We start from the raw sequence: 20,013 nt of genomic DNA, 5'->3' as shown, positions 1-20,013 counted from the left end.
AACGATGGCTAAATGCTGCCGCCGGTTGCTTAATGCATTGTGAAGAGCAATCACTGTATGGAACACTCATACGTCGATGTTCCCCGTAGGGATAGTGCTTTCAATCACCTCACACGGTGCACTGTAGGCATTACCTAAGGTTCTTTGCAGCGTCCCCTCGGCGCCTTACATAGAGCGTCAGTAACATTGAGTGGCGATCTCCCAGCCGAGCGTGTGACCTTGGGCGGCCACATGAAAGGTCTCGGTCCAGCTCCTAGTACTATACTTTATTACTATTAATATTTTTTTACTATTATCGTAATAAATTATTTTTATTATTATTATTGTTGCTGCTGCTATTATTATTATTATTATTATTATTATTATTATTTGACCCAATTTCACAGAGGAAAATTGTCTTACAAAAACAGGTTGGCCTAAGCACTCCAACCATTGTGGTCAAGGCCTAAGCATCTGCTCTTGGATCTAAGTAATGCTTAGTATAAATGGTTCCTCTAAATTAAAGGACTTTCTTTGCATATAGTTACTAAACACTAACACTCACTAAACACACTTACTATACACTCACACTCACTAAACACACACTATACAGTCACTAAACACTCGCGCTTACTAAACACTCAAAATCAATAACACTAAACAATTACTGAATACTCAACATTCGCTAGGCACTCACTATACACTAAACACTCATAAAACACTAAGTACTCACTGTACCCTAAACACAGACTAAACACTAGATACTCTCTAAACCCTAACTGCTCATTAAACGGCTAAACACTTACTAAACAGTCACTGAACATTCACTAAGCACTCATTAAACACTCACTAAATACTTGCACACTACACTAAACCCTAAACATTCACTGAATACTTATGCACCAAACACTTACACACTAAACCTAAGCATTCAGTGAATACTTACACACTAAACATGTGCTAAACACTTGCTCATAAACATTCACTAAACCCTAAACACTCATTAAACATTCAGGATAAAAAAAAAAAATCACAATCGCACTAAGCCCCTATTCAATTTGTGCAGTTACCAGACCTTTAGGCCACGTTCACACAGGGCGTTTTTAACCGCGGCGGCCACCGCTCGTTTAACGCTGTAATCGTTCACACGAGGCGTTTTTGACCGCGGCGGCCAACGCGCGGTAATGCTTCTTCATATATATACAGTATATATATATATATATATATATATATATATATATATATATATATATATATATATATATATATTTATATATATATATATATATATATATATATATATATATATATATATATATATATATATATATATATATATATACTTTTGTGACATCCAGTGTCAGAATGGACGTGGAAGAAATAGCTTGCGTTTGGCTGTTGAATCGCAGACTGAATCGGCGCAAACAGCGCCAAAGACGGCATTGGGTACACCCAGTTTTACATGACAGACATACCTTTGGTTTACTTGTAACATTATACCCATCTTTAAGAGAGCATGAAGAAAAATTTTTAAATTATTTTAGAATGTGTATGAAATCTTTCGATGCTCTGTTAGACCTAATCAAGATAGACATATCGAAGATCAGCACCTTGATGAGGGATTCCATCTGCCCAGAACAAAAACTAGTCAAAACATTAGGGTGAGCCCTTTATTATAATCAGTTTTATTGCCGAACCGGTTGAGCTTCAGACTGTCATTCAATGGGCCAGAGTTCAATTCCCGGGGCCGGCTGATGAAGAGTTAGAGGAATTTATTTCTGGTGATAGAAATTCATTTCTCGCTATAATGTGGTTCGGATTCCACAATAAGCTGTAGGTCCCGTTGCTAAGTAACCAATTGATTCTTAGCTACGTAAAATAAGTCTAATCCTTCGGGCCAGCCCTAGGAGAGCTGTTAACCAGCTCAGTGGTCTGGTAAAACTAAGGTATACTTACTTTACTTTGAAGGAAATGTGTTCTATATATAAATCAAACAACTATTTCCCTGGAAAAAAATGACATGTATTTATTAATTCTATTTCCTCGTTACATACCGTGTATTTTGGTTTCTAGTAGTCAAACATATGCATATTACTTTGTAAATGAAGGTAAACTCGAATGGCAGGACAGAATGATTTAGGAAAGTTTTCAAGTCTGACAAAGAACAAAAAAGGATAAAATATAGATAGCATCTCCAGATATGTACCCTCTATGTGCAGAACCTTGTGGCCATCTTGAAAGGTCTGGTAACAGCACAAATTTAACAGGGGTTTAGTGCGATTGTGAATTTTTTTATCAGGAATGTTTACTGAGTAAGTGTTTCGGGTTTAGTGAATTTTTAGTAATTCTTTTGGTGAATGTTTATGGGTAAGTGTATAGTGAGTGTTTATAGTCTAGTGAATGTCTGTATGTAAGTATTCAGTGAGTTTTTAGGGTTTAGTGAATGTTTTGTGCGTAAGTATTCATGAATGTATAGTGGTGTTTAATGCGTGTTTGGTTAATGTTCAGTGACGGTTTAGTGTTAAAGAGCGTTTAGGCGATTAATGAGCATTTAGGGTTTAGTGAGTATTTAGTATTTAATGAGTGTTTAGGGTTTAGTGAGTGTTAAGTGTATAGTGACTGCTTAGTGAATGTTTGGTGAGTGTTAAGTGTATGGTAAGTGCTTAGTGAATGTTTAGTGTATAGTGAGTAGTTAGCGAATGTTTAGTGTATAGTGAGTGCTTAGTGAATGTTTAGTGTTTAATGAATGTGTAGGATTAAGTGAGTGTTTAGGGTATAGTGAGTATTTATTGAATGTTTAGTGAGTGTTTAGTGTTATTGAGTATGAGCGTTAATGTTTAATGTTTGTACATTACTGTCTAGTGACTACTGTATATTCAAAGAAAGTCCTGTAATTTACAGGAACCATTTATTCTAGACATTGCTTAGATCCAAGAACAGATGCTTATGCCTTGACCTCAATGGTTGGAGTGCTTAGGTCAACCTGTTTTTGTAAGGTAATTTTTCTTTGTGAAATTGGGTCAAATAATAAGAGAAAAAAAATCAAATTTAATAAAGTAATATTAATAATAATGAGTATTTAAGATTATATGGATTAGAATGCAAAATTCTGTACTTCAACTACTGTACAATAAACCTCAGAATGGAAATATTTCGAAATATATTTTACAGTGAAGGTTAATTTACCTATAAAAAAAATAACATATTTTTATAATGGTTAAACAAGAAGAAAAAGCTTCGTCTCTACAGTATAGTACTATGAGCTGGACCGAGACCTTTCAATGTGGCCGGCCGAGGTCACACACTCTGCAGGGAGGTCGCCACTCCATATTATTGACGCCCTATGCTACAACCCCTTTCATTCCTTTTACTGTAACCTCCATTCTTATGTTTCTTCCACCTTATTTTCCACCCTTTCCCAAAAATTGTGCCAACATTGTTTTCATCACTGAATGAACTCACAGGTCCCAGCACTTGGCCTTTGGCATAAATTTTTTATTCCATTCCATAAATCGAGGTTTTGTTCTGTAAATGTCTGCTTGGAAACGTAGGGCCATCGACGGTATGGAATGCGAATATGTGGCAGAAGTGTTTCAAAGTGTATATTTAACTGTGGCTGTTTGTTGTTTGTAGGAAATGAAAGGAATTAAACTGGTTTACAAGTAATTTCCAAATCGAGACCTCGTAGATTTTGGCCCCTTGAGCGCCTAAAAATGTCATCAATGCAGGAAAGTTATGCATAGGTTTAACTGGAATATGTTACTCCGATTCATTATTCCGTTTACACTAAACACTGAAAGCAAAAGTACAAAATGAGTGAAAAGTTTAGGGTACCCAGTAACTTATACGAAATATGTAGACCAGTACGAATATACAGAGTATGAACTTGTACATATTGGGTAGGCGAATGTTTGTGCGGAGTAGAGCACTGATACATATCTACTGTATGAGAGAGAGAGAATTTATTATAATGTGTACATAGTTTGTGTGTATACATGCAAATGCTATCGGTATTATATTGGCCAGTTCTTTGAACATTTGTAAGTAAAGCCTCTAAATACAGCAATACTTTGAAGGTCGGAATTATTTCTTGTTGAGTGTTCTGTACAACAGCATGTGGATATTTCAAGTCAGTGATGCTGATTTGGTTTTTCCAATACGTTGGTCATTTAATTATTTCTTCGTGAGAATGCTTAATAATGCACTTAAATTTTCTCTGATTCCGTAACAATTTGCAGTTTAATTATCCGTGATATATTTAAATAGCTTGATTATAAAGGTTACGTGCTGGCAGCATGAAATGAATTGGACAGTCATTCAGACACAGCTGCCCAAGTGCTTTTGCGAGCTGTTTTCGTTTCTTTTAACGTTAAATCTTTTTCTCTTTTTTTTTTTATACGTTCTTCAGCCTGTCCATCTCCTAGGGTGAGAGAGATTTATGGGGTTGTTTTTGCCGAAGGAATTATATTTTCCATGTTGAAGGTCATTTTTGGGTATCTTTTTCGCCAGCTTGGAAAGAGATGGAAACGTGTGGTTCAAGAGAATTTACGGCTTAACGATAATAGATTTCTCTCAGCCGTATATGGACTTTACATCAATAAAGGTCATTTACGTCGAATGGCAGAATTATACATACGTACACGCCTCTCTCTCTCTCTCTCTCTCTCTCTCTCTCTCACACACACACACACACACACACACACACACACACACACATATATATATATATATATATATATATATATATATATATATATATATATATATATATATATATATATATATATATATATATATATATATATATATATCTCTCATACACACACACACGGTATATGTGTGTGTTGGGAAACTGTTGATTAGAGCTCGAGATCAAGATTATCTGTTACATAGAATAAGCATTTTCCTTTCAGCGTCAAAAACACTGACCCTTGAATGTAATGTAAATGTTTTGTTCCATATAACATAACTTTATTGTACTAACAACAATCATTACGTGGTTTCAGCAGTGAAATAGAGCTTTTACTTTAACTTACTATATGACAGAGGCAGAATGAATATATATATATATATATATATACTATTTATATATATATATATATAGTTACAATATATATAGGTGTGGCCTTATATGTTAGGAGGTGGCGTTTCTTATATTCCCTAGTGGTTTTTGGCCTCATTAGCTCCCGTTTGGCGATATCTGGCAGTCGCGTTTCTTGGGTCATCTTCTTAGGGTGCGAGGATTAACACGATTTCCAATGTCCTCCTGACAGGTTATATGTTTGATTGTGATTCCAGCATCTTTCTTTTTGTACGGGACTCCAGTTAAATGCCCTGTATTTCTAATATGTAGGGAAAATTGATTAAGACTGATCTTTTATTCTTTGTTATTCTTTGAGATCAAGACGGTATCTTGTAAACACGTTAGAATAAGAACGGATTATTTCCTTTTGGATGTTTTCAGCGAAATCAAAAAACACGATAATGATTTGCGTTAGGTGTTGGCGGATCGTGTTGATTCTTGATCCTTGAACATATCCTAAGAATACCATGATTTTTACGGAGACGTAGCTTAAGAGGAAAATGAATGTAGGAGACAGCGAGGTGGGTGCTGAAATAGGAAGGAGTTTTCGTCCTTTTCCCATTCTGTTTTAAATTTAAAACAGAATTTTGTTCCATATAACCAATAACTTTATTGTACTAACAAGCAATCATTACGTGGTTTCAGCAGTGAAAAAGAGCTTTTACTTTAACTTACTATATGACAGAGGCAGAATGAATATATATATATATATATATATATATATATCAGGAGGACATTGGAAATATATATATCCATATATATATATATATATATATATATATTATATACAGTATATATATATCAGCGTTTAAATATATATATATTTATATATATATATATATATATATATATATATATATATATATATATATATATGTATATATATGTATATATATATATATATATATATATATATATATATATATATATATATATATATATATATATATATATATATATATATATATATATATATATATATATATAAATCAGCAATGAACATCCAAATATAAAATTATCCTATAACGTCATACATATTTTATGATTTCCCTCCGGAAAGGAGTTACCCGAGAGGGTCATCCATGGTTATATTTAAGGAAAAATAAAACTCGTAACGCCAAAGAGAAGTGGGAGAAAATGTAATGCCATATCGTTTGAACAAATAAATAGGGTATTTGAAGAGGGAGAATGTTATTCAGTGTGGTTTATTAAATTGTTGGACCTTTTTAAGACTATTGAGAATGATATGACACGAAATTTGATTGTCTACGACCTCTGGAGTTTCACTCATGGTAAAACAGCATTTCAAGAGGTTACTTTACTATATACTACTGTTCTTTATGTTTTTGGGGGAGAGTTAAGTAAGTATACCTTAGTTTTACCAGACCACTGAGCTGATGAACAGCTCTCCTAGGGCTGGCCCGAAGGATTAGACTTATTTTACGTGGCTAAGAACCAATTGGTTACTTAGCAACGGGACCTACAGCTTATTGTGGAATCGGAACCACATTATAGCGAAAAATGAATTTCTATCACCAGAAATAAATTCCTCTAACTCTTCATCAGCCGGCCGCGGGAATTGAACTTCTGGCCCATCGAGTGACAGTCTGAAGCTCAACCGACTCGGCCAACAAAGGGCTTTTTGGGTGAGAGAAAGAGGTTACATTTTAAATGCTACATTTTTTTTACGAAAGATGTATAGCAGTATCAAACAGCTGTGTATAAAGTAATAAAAATTATGATGATCTAAAACTTTGTGTTACCACATATAATGAACTATTTCAGAATAGTTGTTACAAAAGCCTAACTATATGGTAATAGTATTAATGTAAAAATATTTTTGACTTTATATGATTAACATCTTTTCAGTAAATTTTTTGTCCTACTCCCATTATGTAAATTGTATTGAGTCTCAGCATCACTGATCAATTTCATGAGAAAGGGAACATTAATATTGAAGATACCTTTCCATAAATACTGATTTTTGCATATAACTTCATTAATATGTTTTCCGATTTAAATCTACTGTTAGTCATTCTCTTTGTTCCTCTATTTAGGCAATCTTTTCAGCCGAAGCTTGCCCTGCAAAGGTTTTTTTTTAGGTTTGCTTGCTCATTTAGAACAACAATAATAATAACAACATAGTAATACCCCAAACGCCCTAACATGCAGATATTGTTTTAATAGACCACTAATGTTTCTCCTAAACTGGCCCTAATCAAATAACAACAAACTATAGTCATTATATTTTTTCATGTGACCTTTGGAAATCTAATATATGACTTGGCCCCGACAGAGGAGAAACTCAAGAAAAATATATGAATGATAAGCATCAGATGGACTGTTGTTGAAACAGCGATTTCTTTTCATTTTACAGTTCCGAGAGAGGGCCTCCTTCCTAATTGTACGAGGCTTCGACTACCCGACCCCACTTCTGCCAAAGACAGAATCAGCGCTTTCAGGAGACGTTTCAGAAGGGAGCGACCTCTGGCCAAGAAGGACAGGAAAAGGAAGCTGCAGGAGGAACCCAAGTAGTCGCAGGAAGAACCCGAGTAGTCATAACCAGCACGGCCACTAAAAAGTACGTGTAGATTATTTTTTCGTATCTGTAGTCCTGGTGATTGGTTCAGGAATATTTATCACCTGCAAATTGTCTCTGGTATATACTTGCTATTTAAAAGAATTATATACTGTAGGTCTTTTTGCGACACTTAACGCATGACACGAACACTTTTCGTCTTAGTATATCATACACAACACATAAACTTTAATTCTAAACATAACGTCAATATAAATAAGGAAATTGCCAGGTAAAAATATTCCAGTATCTCTTAAATAACCTACCCTGCTGCTCATATATTTGGAGCTGGAAACGGTTGGTGCAGAAAACATGATTATTTTTGCAAGAGGGTTTCTCTTTTCGAGTTTCCAAAACAACAGACTGCCAAAGGGCTACACGAGCCATTACTATGAAAATGACGTTGAGTGTGGAAAAGAATGGGAAATTACGGACGGGAATGCTGGGTAAGGCTGCAAGGGATTAGTCTTTTGGCACAGAACAAATTTCTTTTGTCAGTGGGGTTCGGCTTCATTTTTTCTTTCAGATAGCCTGGGCGTCATTTTTTATCGGTATAATTTCGATGTAATACATTCTAGACTTTTTCCAGAAATGTTACGCTTCATCAGTTTACTTGGTTTTTAACTTCGTATCCAACATTCAATTAGCCGTGTTGCTTTGACTTCAGCTTTGTGAAGTCTGAGGTAGCTGTCGTTTGTAGTTTAGCCATTATATATTTATATATATATATATATATATATATATATATATATATATATATATATAATATTTTATTTATTTATTTATTTTTTTTTGTTTTGTTTATGATATTGCCTTGTAATATGTATATCATTCCATGGTTTTAATAAATTTACTGTCCTAGTTATCATGTGGTCTGTGTAATGGTAACGATTGTTGAAGTATCGTATATGGTGTAATGTCAGATCTCAAGTGTTGGTGATTTAGATAACTTAACAGCATAATTTAGAATTAATGATATGTTTTTATTATTAACATAGTTTATCAGCAACGCGTGTGTGTGGTAGCAAATGTTCTCTTTTGCTCGCTTTTCATCACGAAAGATAATTTGTTGACAGGTGGGGGTAACAACAGGTTGCTGAGTTCTGAAAACCAACTTTGGTTCTTCATATTGTTTTAAAAACATGCCTTTTATGATTAGTCAGCTGCTGTCTGTTTTGAACGTGTTAAGATTTTGTTGAAAGCATTCTCCCATACGATTTTCTAGTAAAAACATACCTTTTTGAGAAATATGAACAAGTGTTGCACTGAAGCACTTGGCAATTGTGTCATGTTTAAGAGGACATTGCTCTGATCATGTATTGTTCTAACACGCTAGTTTTAGCCCCAAAATGTTTTGCTCAGGAAGTGACGTCATCTTCCTCTTCTAGAATTTTCTCTTGTATCTCGTTCCCAAAATGCTATAATAATGACGTCATCTGATTGTTTCATTTCTTACTGGAATCCAGAAGTTTGCTCATTCTGATTTCAGAGACTGCTCATGTGGTTCTCTCTCTCTCTCTCTCTCTCTCTCTCTCTCTCTCTCTCTCTCTCTCTCTCTCTCTCTCTCTCTCTCTTCAAAAGGAAGAAGTTATTAACATAAAATATTTGTGTGGTCATTGATATTAAACTTAGCTTTTGAAATCTGAATGTAGAAAAGTGTATATATTAGTAACGGCGCCTATATGAAGTATGCTTTGTGAATCTCAAGCAGCTGCATTTCGGGTGATTTTGCGAAAGTTTTCACAAGGTTGTGCAAGGTAAAGGGAATTTTACTTATTATTACCATGGTATAATAAGGTATATTGAGGAATTTTTGCCTTAGTGAAATTATTATTGGTAAATCTTTTGTGTATTTTTGTGTGTTCTTGTGCTTGCAATCTCTTAATTTTTCACATTTTATGTATTGGTGATTTAACATTTATTTACTTGGCAATTTAAATATTTCTTGATAATTTAACATTGCATACTTGATTTAATTTTCATTTACTAAGATTTTCTTTTCAAATCTTGAGTAATTCTTGATAGTTTGAGTTTTGCTTGATTGATTTCATTTCTTGATAGATTAACCTTTGCAATTTAACTCAAGAATTAATTAAATTTTTTTGCTGTTTTCAAGTAATAGTAAATTTTTTCAGATTGTGAATTCTAATTATAAATTTGAATATAAAAGTAAATTTTTGTATTTAAAATTTTTAAAAACAGTATTTCCTTTATTGACCACCAGTGAATAGGATTAATTGTGTGCATAATGCAGAGTGATAAGCATGTTTTGTTCCTATAGTTTTGCTGAAGTGAATTAAGACCAGGGAAACAGTTAAAGTTGTTTGATGGAGTGATGCTCTTTTACTCTAGTACATTTCTTGTTTAATTGTTGATACCTCACACTTGTTTTTGATAAACTTAGTTTGATTTTGCACATGATTATTAAGCTTTTTAAGGGATCACTGTTACCTTTAGAGTACTCAGTTGTAATTCTGTCGTTATGAGAGTTCAGGTATCTGGCTGAAGTGAGGTAAAATTTTGAATTTTATGATTGGTTGTGTAATAACCAGGTACTCAGAACACTTCGTGACAATATATATATATATATATATATATATATATATATATATATATATATATATATATATATATATATATATATATATATATATATATATATATATATATATATATATATATATATATATTCATATATATACATGTGTATTTGTAATAACCTAAAATCTTTCTTAACTTCTCGGTTTCTTTGCACTTTTTACTACGCTTGGTACTATAAGGCCTAACATCCAGATATATGTACTTTTGAGCGGGATCAGACTTACACTCTCCTTCATGGCCAGGTGTTTAACGTTACCTCGTTCTGATATTCTGATATTCGAATCCTGTCCGGGCGTCAGAATTTCGGCATTGGGATTTTATTGTGTAGCATGCGTATCCAAAAACTGAAAAAACGAGAAGTTAATAGGGCATTACAAACATATACAATGTATATATATATATATATACATACATACAAACATATACAATATATATATATATATATATATATATATATATATATATATATATATATATATATGTGTTAATTTTATCACATACACAATTGTTCTGTGCATTAGTGGATTACTAAAGGACCTCATTCAAACTGGATGGTATCTAATGGAGTTTTTATTAAAAAAAGTTACAAGCTTTCTTGGACAAACAGTCCACATTATCAAGTTTGTCCAAGAAAGCTTGTAACTTTTGAATAAAAACTCCATTAGATACCACCCAGGTAGAATGAGGTCCATATATATATATATATATATATATATATATATATATATATATATATATATATATATATATATTCCATTGTAAAGATATAGAAGACTAAACACGTTTCATTTGTTAGCGTAAGAAACTGTCCACCTTCCCTTATGCTTTTTTTTCAATTCTGAGTATGAAGTGGAGAGTTACTGACTTGAAAGCAAGTGATGAAAATGGATGATGATGATTAGATCACTTAATGCGTAGCAAAATAAAGCCGTAAAGATAAACTTCACTTGAATGTAATATCCCTCCAGGGAATTATCTTTAATGAAGACCGTTTGTATTGAAGATCAAAGTTGCCTAAGCGTTAGTTAATTAATGGGTCTTTTTTTTTCTATTCGGCCGTAGGATTTCCTTCACTCGTTATTGTCTACTGGTAGAATTTAAACTCCATCGGTTCAATGTAATAATTTAATAGAATACTCATAATATTTACTGTTCCAGCCACCTAAGAGCGCCTGACAAGGCCTAGAACTAGATATACAAGGATAATAGCATATTATAGATATGAAGCATGACAAAGGTACATACATTTACATTAACAAATTACTCTTAGCCAAAAAAAAGTAAAATAAACATTCATTCAAGCAAGCAGTTACATAGTTGTGACAAATTGATGGTGGTAAATAATGTAAAAAAAAGAGGACAGGAAAATATATAATGATCAGAATACCTGTAACAACTGAAGTAGGTAAGAGGTTGTTGAATGAACAGCCGAATGGGCATTATACCACCATTAAGTTCTGGTTTCATTCTTCTAACACAAAGAGACTGTAACGAGAAGGTGCCGTTTGACTAGCGATTTCATGCACGACTTTGAAGTCTTGATGTAAAACTTGGGGTCTCTGTGATGAGAGTGCCCTCTGGTATCTGAGTGCGATGGTTCTGTGAGTGATAAATCTGTGCTGATGTTTTTTCTCACGTGCCCAGAAATTGTCTTTATTAGTTAATTCACAATTAATTCTTACCCCTACTAATCAATTCATAATTAAGTATCACCTCAAGAAAATTCTCTTCCAGAGGGCATATCTTCATGGGATGTTTTTACCAGTTCACTTGGCCTCTCTCTTGGCCCAGGTATATTGGCAGTTGCAGCTGTTGGTTGCAACACAGAATTTCTGCCTGTTCAGCCGATCATTAATTAGCATTTTACTTATCTTGAGCGTTACTGGATTTTTGGTCATTATCTAGTTTCCTTTCCTTTGCTTTGCATTTTACCACAATCAGCTCATAACCAATGTGCATCTGATCATTTGGATGAATTTGTTTATTTTAATCTATGTTTTGGTTGAGTGTATTATGATTTAGTATATGGTCTTTTGCCATATTTCATGCTCTTATCTTAGTTATAAAAATTGATAAGTATTATTATGGCTATTTATTCTATATTTCTCTATTTACTCGTATCTCAGCCTGACGATGAGGGTAGAGGCTTCCCGAAAAGTTGCTTACATTAATCAAGAAAATTACATTTTGATTACTACGTACACACACATACATACAAACAAATACACACATATATATATACTCGTACAGTATATATATGTGTGTGTGTGTGTATGCGTGTATAATGTGTGCTTGTGAACTTATAAACATATGTAGAGTATAGCTAGTCTGAAGCTTGCACCAAGGAACAAAGTTAAATACAAGCCGTTTAAGGCAGCATCATAACAAGATCTTAAGTATACCTTAGTTTAACCAGGCCACTGAGCTGATGAACAGATGTCCTAGGGCTGGCCCGAAGGATTAGACTTATTTTACGTGGCTAAGAACCAATTGGTTACCTAGCAACTGGACCTACAGCTTATTGTGGAATCCGAACCTTATTATACCGAGAAATGAATTTCTGTCACTAGAAATAAATTCCTCTAATTCTTCATTGGCCGGCCGGAGACTCGAACTCGGGCCTAGCAGAGTGCTAGCCGAGAACTCTACCGACTCGTCCAACGAGGACTGATTCGAATGTCCACTATTTCCCTCGAAATTAGAAAGCGAAAAGTTGTATCAAACAATGGAACCCTCACAGTGCCCAACAACAGGATTTATGGTTGCTCCCCGACTCCTACAAAGCATTATCATCACCCAACACTTGGGGAGGTATCAAGTCAGCCTTCTTGCCACGGATGGCATCCATTTTTGGAAACTGGGGCATTTTGATCGATGTCTGTTAGATTTCTCGGGGAAACGGTGAATTTCAAATAATTACTTTTCCAAAAGATAGGCAAATCTTTTTTCATAAATAAAAGTAATGAAACTAAGACATGTTCCATTACAACAATAAACACTGGCTTTTAATATATAAATATATGCGCGCGCGCACACATACACATACGTATATATATTCAATATATATATATATACATATATATATATATATATATATATATATATATATATATATATATATACCTTCACGTGTGTGTGTGTGTGTACAGTATGTATGTGTGTGTTTCCCGCGGTATGCGTCTGTAATCTAACTCCCGGATAAAAGAAAATAACTAGTTAATCCAGGCGTCTTATGAAGCACTAAAATGCACCAGAGGATATTAATGAACCCTGGTCGCGAGGTAATGAATACACCTCATTACGAGCCGCCTTCCTTTACGCTTTTTTCATTATAAGGATGGGATAGAGAAGGAAAGAGATCGTTTGCATGGTTGTTAACATTTTCTCTCTCTCTCTCTCTCTCTCTCTCTCTCTCTCTCTCTCTCTCTCTCTCTGTATATATATATATATATACACACAACACACTAATATATATATATATATATATATATATATATATATATATATATATATATATATATATATATATATATATATATATATATATATATATATATATATATATTATTTATATATATACATATATATATTAAATATATTATATATACCTATATGTGTGTGCTTGCAAGTGTGTAAATTCCTCTTTATAGTATGAAACTACTTTAATTTCACTGCCCTAGAAAGATTAATCGATCGATTGATTTTGAAAGCGGCACTGGGTAAGGCATTGTGCATAAGCCTTGAAATGAAAGTGTGTCTAACGTTTTTGTTGGAACTTCTTGTATGTACAAATTAAAGTTCATGCTCATGGAAGCTTTCGGTCATTACAAGCTGTTTATCTGGAACAAACAGATTTAACTTAGTATACATCTCTCTCAAACAAATGTGGAAAGAGTTTAATTACCTTCCTATATACATCTCTCTCAAATAAATGTGGAAAGTGTATAATTACCTTCATAATCATTACAGTCGCAGAAATGTATTAAAAACAGTGTTGCTGGGATACTTTCCACCTTTTTTTCCTGTTAGAGTTTCTCCCGGAGGACACTTACACGTTAAAATCCAGTCATGTCGAATGTTATAAAAAGGACCCCCCTTTCAAAAGACCCCATTGACCGTCAGTTGACCAGACGGTTGTGTTATCTGGAGACCAAAGTACATGTGCTCCCTACTGTCTTTATACACCTACGCACAATTAAGTCTGGCCTAAAGGTTCGGTATCAGTCCCTGTACTTTCGTAGAGAGGATATGGCGACTCCTCAAGTTTCCTGAAACATTCCCTCGTCATGCTTACGTACCTAGGTCTTTGCTTTGCAGGTACTGCGGGAATATAACGAGGTAGCTTGTTTTCACTGTTTTAGTAGCAAGATGTAATTACTCTTATTTTTAGTAGTAAAATACATATATATGTATATATATAATTATATATGTATTATATATATAATATATAATATATATATATATATATATATATATATATATATATATATATATATATATATGTGTGTGTGTGTGTGTGTGTGTGTGTGTGTGTGATAAGCTGACGGCTCTGCATTTGTTATGCCGGCGACAGTTTCCGCTATAATTCTGTTTCCGAAGAACAGACAATACGATTTTCTAGTACTGGCTCAAGTGAAGTTTGAAAGACCTTGCAAAAAATACATTGAATTTTAGAATACGTAGCTCTTGGAGGAAATGAAATACAGGCCAAGCGAATATACATGAACTTTGCTATTATCCTTCAGTTTATATATTCAACCAGAAGCGTCTTGTGATACTAGACGATAGCTGCGAGTGAACTGAAATCTCGACAGCAGTCCACACATCGCACAGTTCGCATTGCCCCCAGTCGTCGTGAACTGCAGGTCAGAGTTTTAATTTAACGCGTCTCTCCTCTTGTTCATGACGCTCTGTAGTCGTCAGTCGAAGTGACGCCTATGCACGACGAAATTGGACTCTGTGTGGGAGGGTGACCGAGAGATTAATGGTGACCGGTAATAAAGTCAGAAAAAGTCACAACTTTGGCTAGGAAAAAAAGTCACATCAATTTGTGATGGCAATTATTAAAGTAATAAAACAGAAAATATTTTGGATCTTTCCTAGATAGTGACCCCCAAGGGATTTTGGGGTCGTTATCTAGGACTAATATTTCTTGGGGTCAGTTCTAACCATATGTTAAAACATACTTGTTTGAAGGTGGATACATACCGGTTGAAACCCTTTGGGGTCACTATCTAGGAAAGATTAATGTGACTTTTTTTTTTTTTTACCTGGATTCGAGATTAACTGAGCGTGTATGGGGGGGGCCCCCCTACGACAGTGGGAGTCTTTTTTTCTTTTTCATTTATTTTAGTAGCATTCCCGACTAGGGTAAAACTTCTGGCCCTCATACCCAGCCAAAACATGTGTGCTAACAAACAATAAAACCAGAGTCCTTACTCCTGCGTTTTAAAAGACAAGACTTAAAATTTCTACAATGAATAGGGTTCTGTGATATAAATTCTAAGTAGGATGCAATTATTATGGCGTTATTGCAAAAGGTTAGATAAAAAACAACGATAGATAATAGAATTATTATTCCTCAAAAGTGAAATTTGACAAGAGATTTCTTGTGGAAAATTCAGTTATAGATGTTTCTTCAAAAATAACTAAAAATTCGTACTGGATTTACACAATGATATTTGCGTTGAATACCCATAAACCATAAAATCATAGCAATTACTGTGCTGTGACAATGTTCAGATTTATAATGTTTGCTTTTTTATTTTCTGTATGCATGTTTGAACGATATTTATGTGTCGTAAGAAAGAACTAGCGTAATATAATACATGTTAGTTTACGGATGAATCGATGGAACAGATGGATGACTTCAATGTAAAAAAATAAGAGAGCGGAGGCGAGTGGAAAAGAGAATTTCTCTTTTTTAAGACCTGTAATTGCATTAGAAGCATCATTGTATTAATCTCTCTCTCTCTCTCTCTCTCTCTCTCTCTCTCTCTCTCTCTCTCTCTCTCTCTCTCTCTCTCTCTCTCTCATCTACAAAGGCTATAAGTGAAAATTTATACATTCATGATATTAAATTTTTCTTTTTGTACCTTTAAAAAGGTCAGTTCTAACCATATGTTAAAACATACTTGTTTGAAGGGATGAAAATGTTCATTGACGCCTAAAAGTGCGATATATTTGTTATAATATTAATTTCATCTGGATAATATTGGGTATCAAGTATTAAAAGGTGATTACTTGCCTGCTTTCAGCGGTCAGTGACATGTAGATTAAGTTCCAAATTTTAGGTCAGACGTGACAAACATTTAATCCTGAAAGAAGAGAATGTGAAAATATATATGGCAATCTCTTTTATGTATGCCTTTGTTTGGGAAAGGTGTTTACACTCAGTGAGTCTTCTTTATGACTTACTGATGACATTCGTCTCAGTTTACTTCCTCCAAAATTTTTTTATGTTACCTACAAGTTGTCTATGAAAATACTGGGGTTTCTTAGAAAATTTCAATCTGAAGTCTGTCTTGACATGTACTGTATATTATTGCCTAAATACCTGGTTTCATTATTTTTATTTTTTCACGGTAAATTTTGAAATCGCGAAATTAAAAATATATTTCAATATTTATGTTCATGGGCGTTTTTCGTTCACATTTATGAAATAAATTAATAACCATAACCTAAATCCCTTGGATTTTCTTAATTTTTTCTGATAAATCAAATGATTAGATATAACGAAAATTATAAAAAATTCCTAAGAGGTAAGTCAGCCGTACGTGCATAAGGTTTGCATCGGACTAATGCCATTAGCAATCCAATTAAGAGACTAATATATCCAGCGCCTTCGGCTACCGAGCCCAATCGCTTTTGCCTAATTGAATTACACCTTCTGGAAGTGAAACACGCAGTTTTATCCACGATAACCTAATGAGATTTTGAAATAATCTGTTAATTTTTAACTTTCTAATTAACAGGTTTAATGTCTATGTTCATGCGTATGCTGACCTTGGATGTAAAAACTTTTTATCAAAATGGCTCATTTTTTTTTGTATATTTGTTAAAAGAAATGTGATTTGAATACCTAAATGTATTTCTGTCATGTTGTCTGTTTCGCGTGGGTAATTAGTATCTGTAAAGTTAGTATCTGACTTGTAGGGAACAAAGCATGTTGAATTTCAAAAGAAAATAATTATTTAACCAAGGTCAGGAAACGTGGAGACGTTGATTTCAAGTCTAACTGGGAGGTTCATGTAGGGACCATAATAAAATAACTGTCTTTGCTGCTTTTGTTATGAAAATGAACTTGAAACTAATGTATTGAGAAAATGTGAATCATTTCTTTCATTATTTAACAGAAATGCATTTTTATAATATAGTGACTGATGAGAATGTCTAGCTGTAAACTTTTCAGCAATTTTCGTCAGATTTCTCACATGAAACACTAATAATTTGATAAAAACCCTCTCTCTCTCTCTCTCTCTCTCTCTCTCTCTCTCTCTCTCTCTCTCTCTCTCTCTCTCTCTCTCTCTCTCTCTCTCTCAACTTAGTGTCTCCTGCATAGGCTTCTGTTCTTTCTTAAAAAGATATAAAACGAAATAAAATTCCCCTATGGTTGTGATACTTTAGTGTCAAACATAGGTCTAATCTTTCTTTGGCAGGGGAATTATTAGTTCTGATATTTTTAGTAACTACCCAGAAAATTCTTCATTTTGTTTTTGTATTTTCCTCTCATTATTATTCTTACGAGGGACATTGGGATAATTACAACAGCCTCGAATGTTTTGAAGGTATTTTTCATAAAATAATTCATGTATATATATATATATATATATATATATATATATATATATATATATATATATATATATATATATATATATATATATATATATATAATGAATAAACATGGAAATCCCACTTGCTCAACGAACTACAACACTAATAGAATTAAATTTACCATTGTCACATAAAAATTATGAGAAAAATGAAAATAGACACTTTCTTGTAATTGTAATGTAGACATTTTCTTATAATAGTACTAATTGTAATGTTTGAATACAGGAGCTTTTCCAGAAGGTACAATGACAACAATTATGAAACTTTGTCAAACTAGGTAATATATATAGATATATATATATATATATATATATATATATATATATATATATATATACATATATATATATATATATATATATATATATATATATATATATATATATATATATATATATATATATATATATATATATATATATATATATATATATACTAACTGCATATATCTAACAAAGGCACAGACAAAGACATATACCCTAAACAAAAAACAGCAGAGTGAGATAAAACAACTGAAAACGTAAACGAATCCGTAACGGTTATAAGCGTCCTCTCCTCAATAATCCGCAATCGGTGGTGAATTCAAATTTTACCTTTCCCTTACATGTGATTACCCACTCTCTCTCTCCTTCTCTGTATACACAGACGGCACGCACACACACACAGACACACACACACACACACACACACACACACACATATATATATATATATATATATATATATATATATATATATATATATATATATATGTATATATATATATATCATTTATTTGTGTTGGTGAAATGCCTAATGTTAAATGTAGAGAAGAATTATTACCTATTTATTAGCACTACACACAAACATCTGCTGTTACTTTACTTTAAAAACAAAATTTAAGTGAATATCAAAACTCTTGTAACACATTTGACAGGTGAGCTATTTTTGATTGTCCTCAGTTTCAGCATCCACACCCAAGCAATTTTCTACTAAATTTATTGGCGCCATTTCTTTATAGTTAAAAGGTCCTAGTTAGTACAAGCTTAGCTGGTAGCACCGTTAAGAGACGTAAGTATTTACGAAGTGGAAGCTGAAATATTTCAGTGCAAGCGATTAAAATTTAGATTACCGAATAAAGTCTATTCTTTCCAAATGACGCCATTGTCATAGATATCTGTCATAAATTCACGGTGGTTGGGCCCTTTGTCGAAGCACCATATTTTCTTAAAGTTCTAACCTATAAGTGTTAGATTCTGATAGTTTAAGTTAAAGCGGTAGGAATACTAGATGTATTCTAGATTAGGAAAAGGCCTGATTTAGTTGCTCAGCGCTGTTAGAGTTCATCGCCTATGAAACAACAATGTATTGTCTATATATTACATTCATATTACAGCTGTTCTCCAGTTGCTGACTAGAAAAAGAATATTTGATTGATAATATTCTATTCGTGGTAATGGAAGTGCTATTCAAAATGACTGAGCTGAAATTTATTCATCTTTGTTTTTAATGTTTTGATAACATTTCCCTTCGCGATTTCGATTTATAGACAATGACTCCTGAGTACTGGCTAGCAGCTGTGAATTTGACAGTAAAGTCTAGTGGGACTGAGCTTAGATATTGTAGAGGAAGTGATTCATTGCGGTCTTAACAGGTTCTAGTAAAATGCTAAGAGGGTTGCACGCAATGTAATTTTAAAGTGAGAAGCATGTATACACAAAAATTAAAATAGAATTTTCTTGAACATATCGTATAATGTATTTTTATGCGTATTATGCAGGAATAAATTATGCAGACATACTAACTAGAAGTCAGGATGGTGTGAATCCCGCCAGAAAGTATAATGTTGCCGAGATGTTCAATGCCTTGCATTTGATTGTGAGTTATTTATTCAAAACAGAAACATCATTCATTAGTCAAGAGTAATTACAGTAGTTACCTTATGGAATAAGATTAA

General features: G+C 33.2%; 1 protein-coding gene across 1 annotated transcript in view; it reads left to right on the top strand.

The window, feature by feature from the left end:
* The window catches only part of LOC136832147 (hyaluronidase B-like), a 371,768-nt gene that overhangs the window by 894 nt on the left and 350,861 nt on the right, over window positions 1–20,013 (top strand). Inside the window, exon 2 of the mRNA XM_067092833.1 lies at window positions 7,440–7,643. The gene's annotated coding sequence lies outside the window, so the exon portion shown is untranslated. The remainder of the gene's footprint in view (window positions 1–7,439; window positions 7,644–20,013) is intronic.

The sequence above is a fragment of the Macrobrachium rosenbergii genome, chromosome 49 (assembly GCF_040412425.1).
Source record: "Macrobrachium rosenbergii isolate ZJJX-2024 chromosome 49, ASM4041242v1, whole genome shotgun sequence".
NCBI classification, from domain to species: Eukaryota; Metazoa; Arthropoda; class Malacostraca; order Decapoda; family Palaemonidae; genus Macrobrachium; species Macrobrachium rosenbergii.
This window is presented reverse-complemented; position numbering and strand designations above follow the sequence as displayed.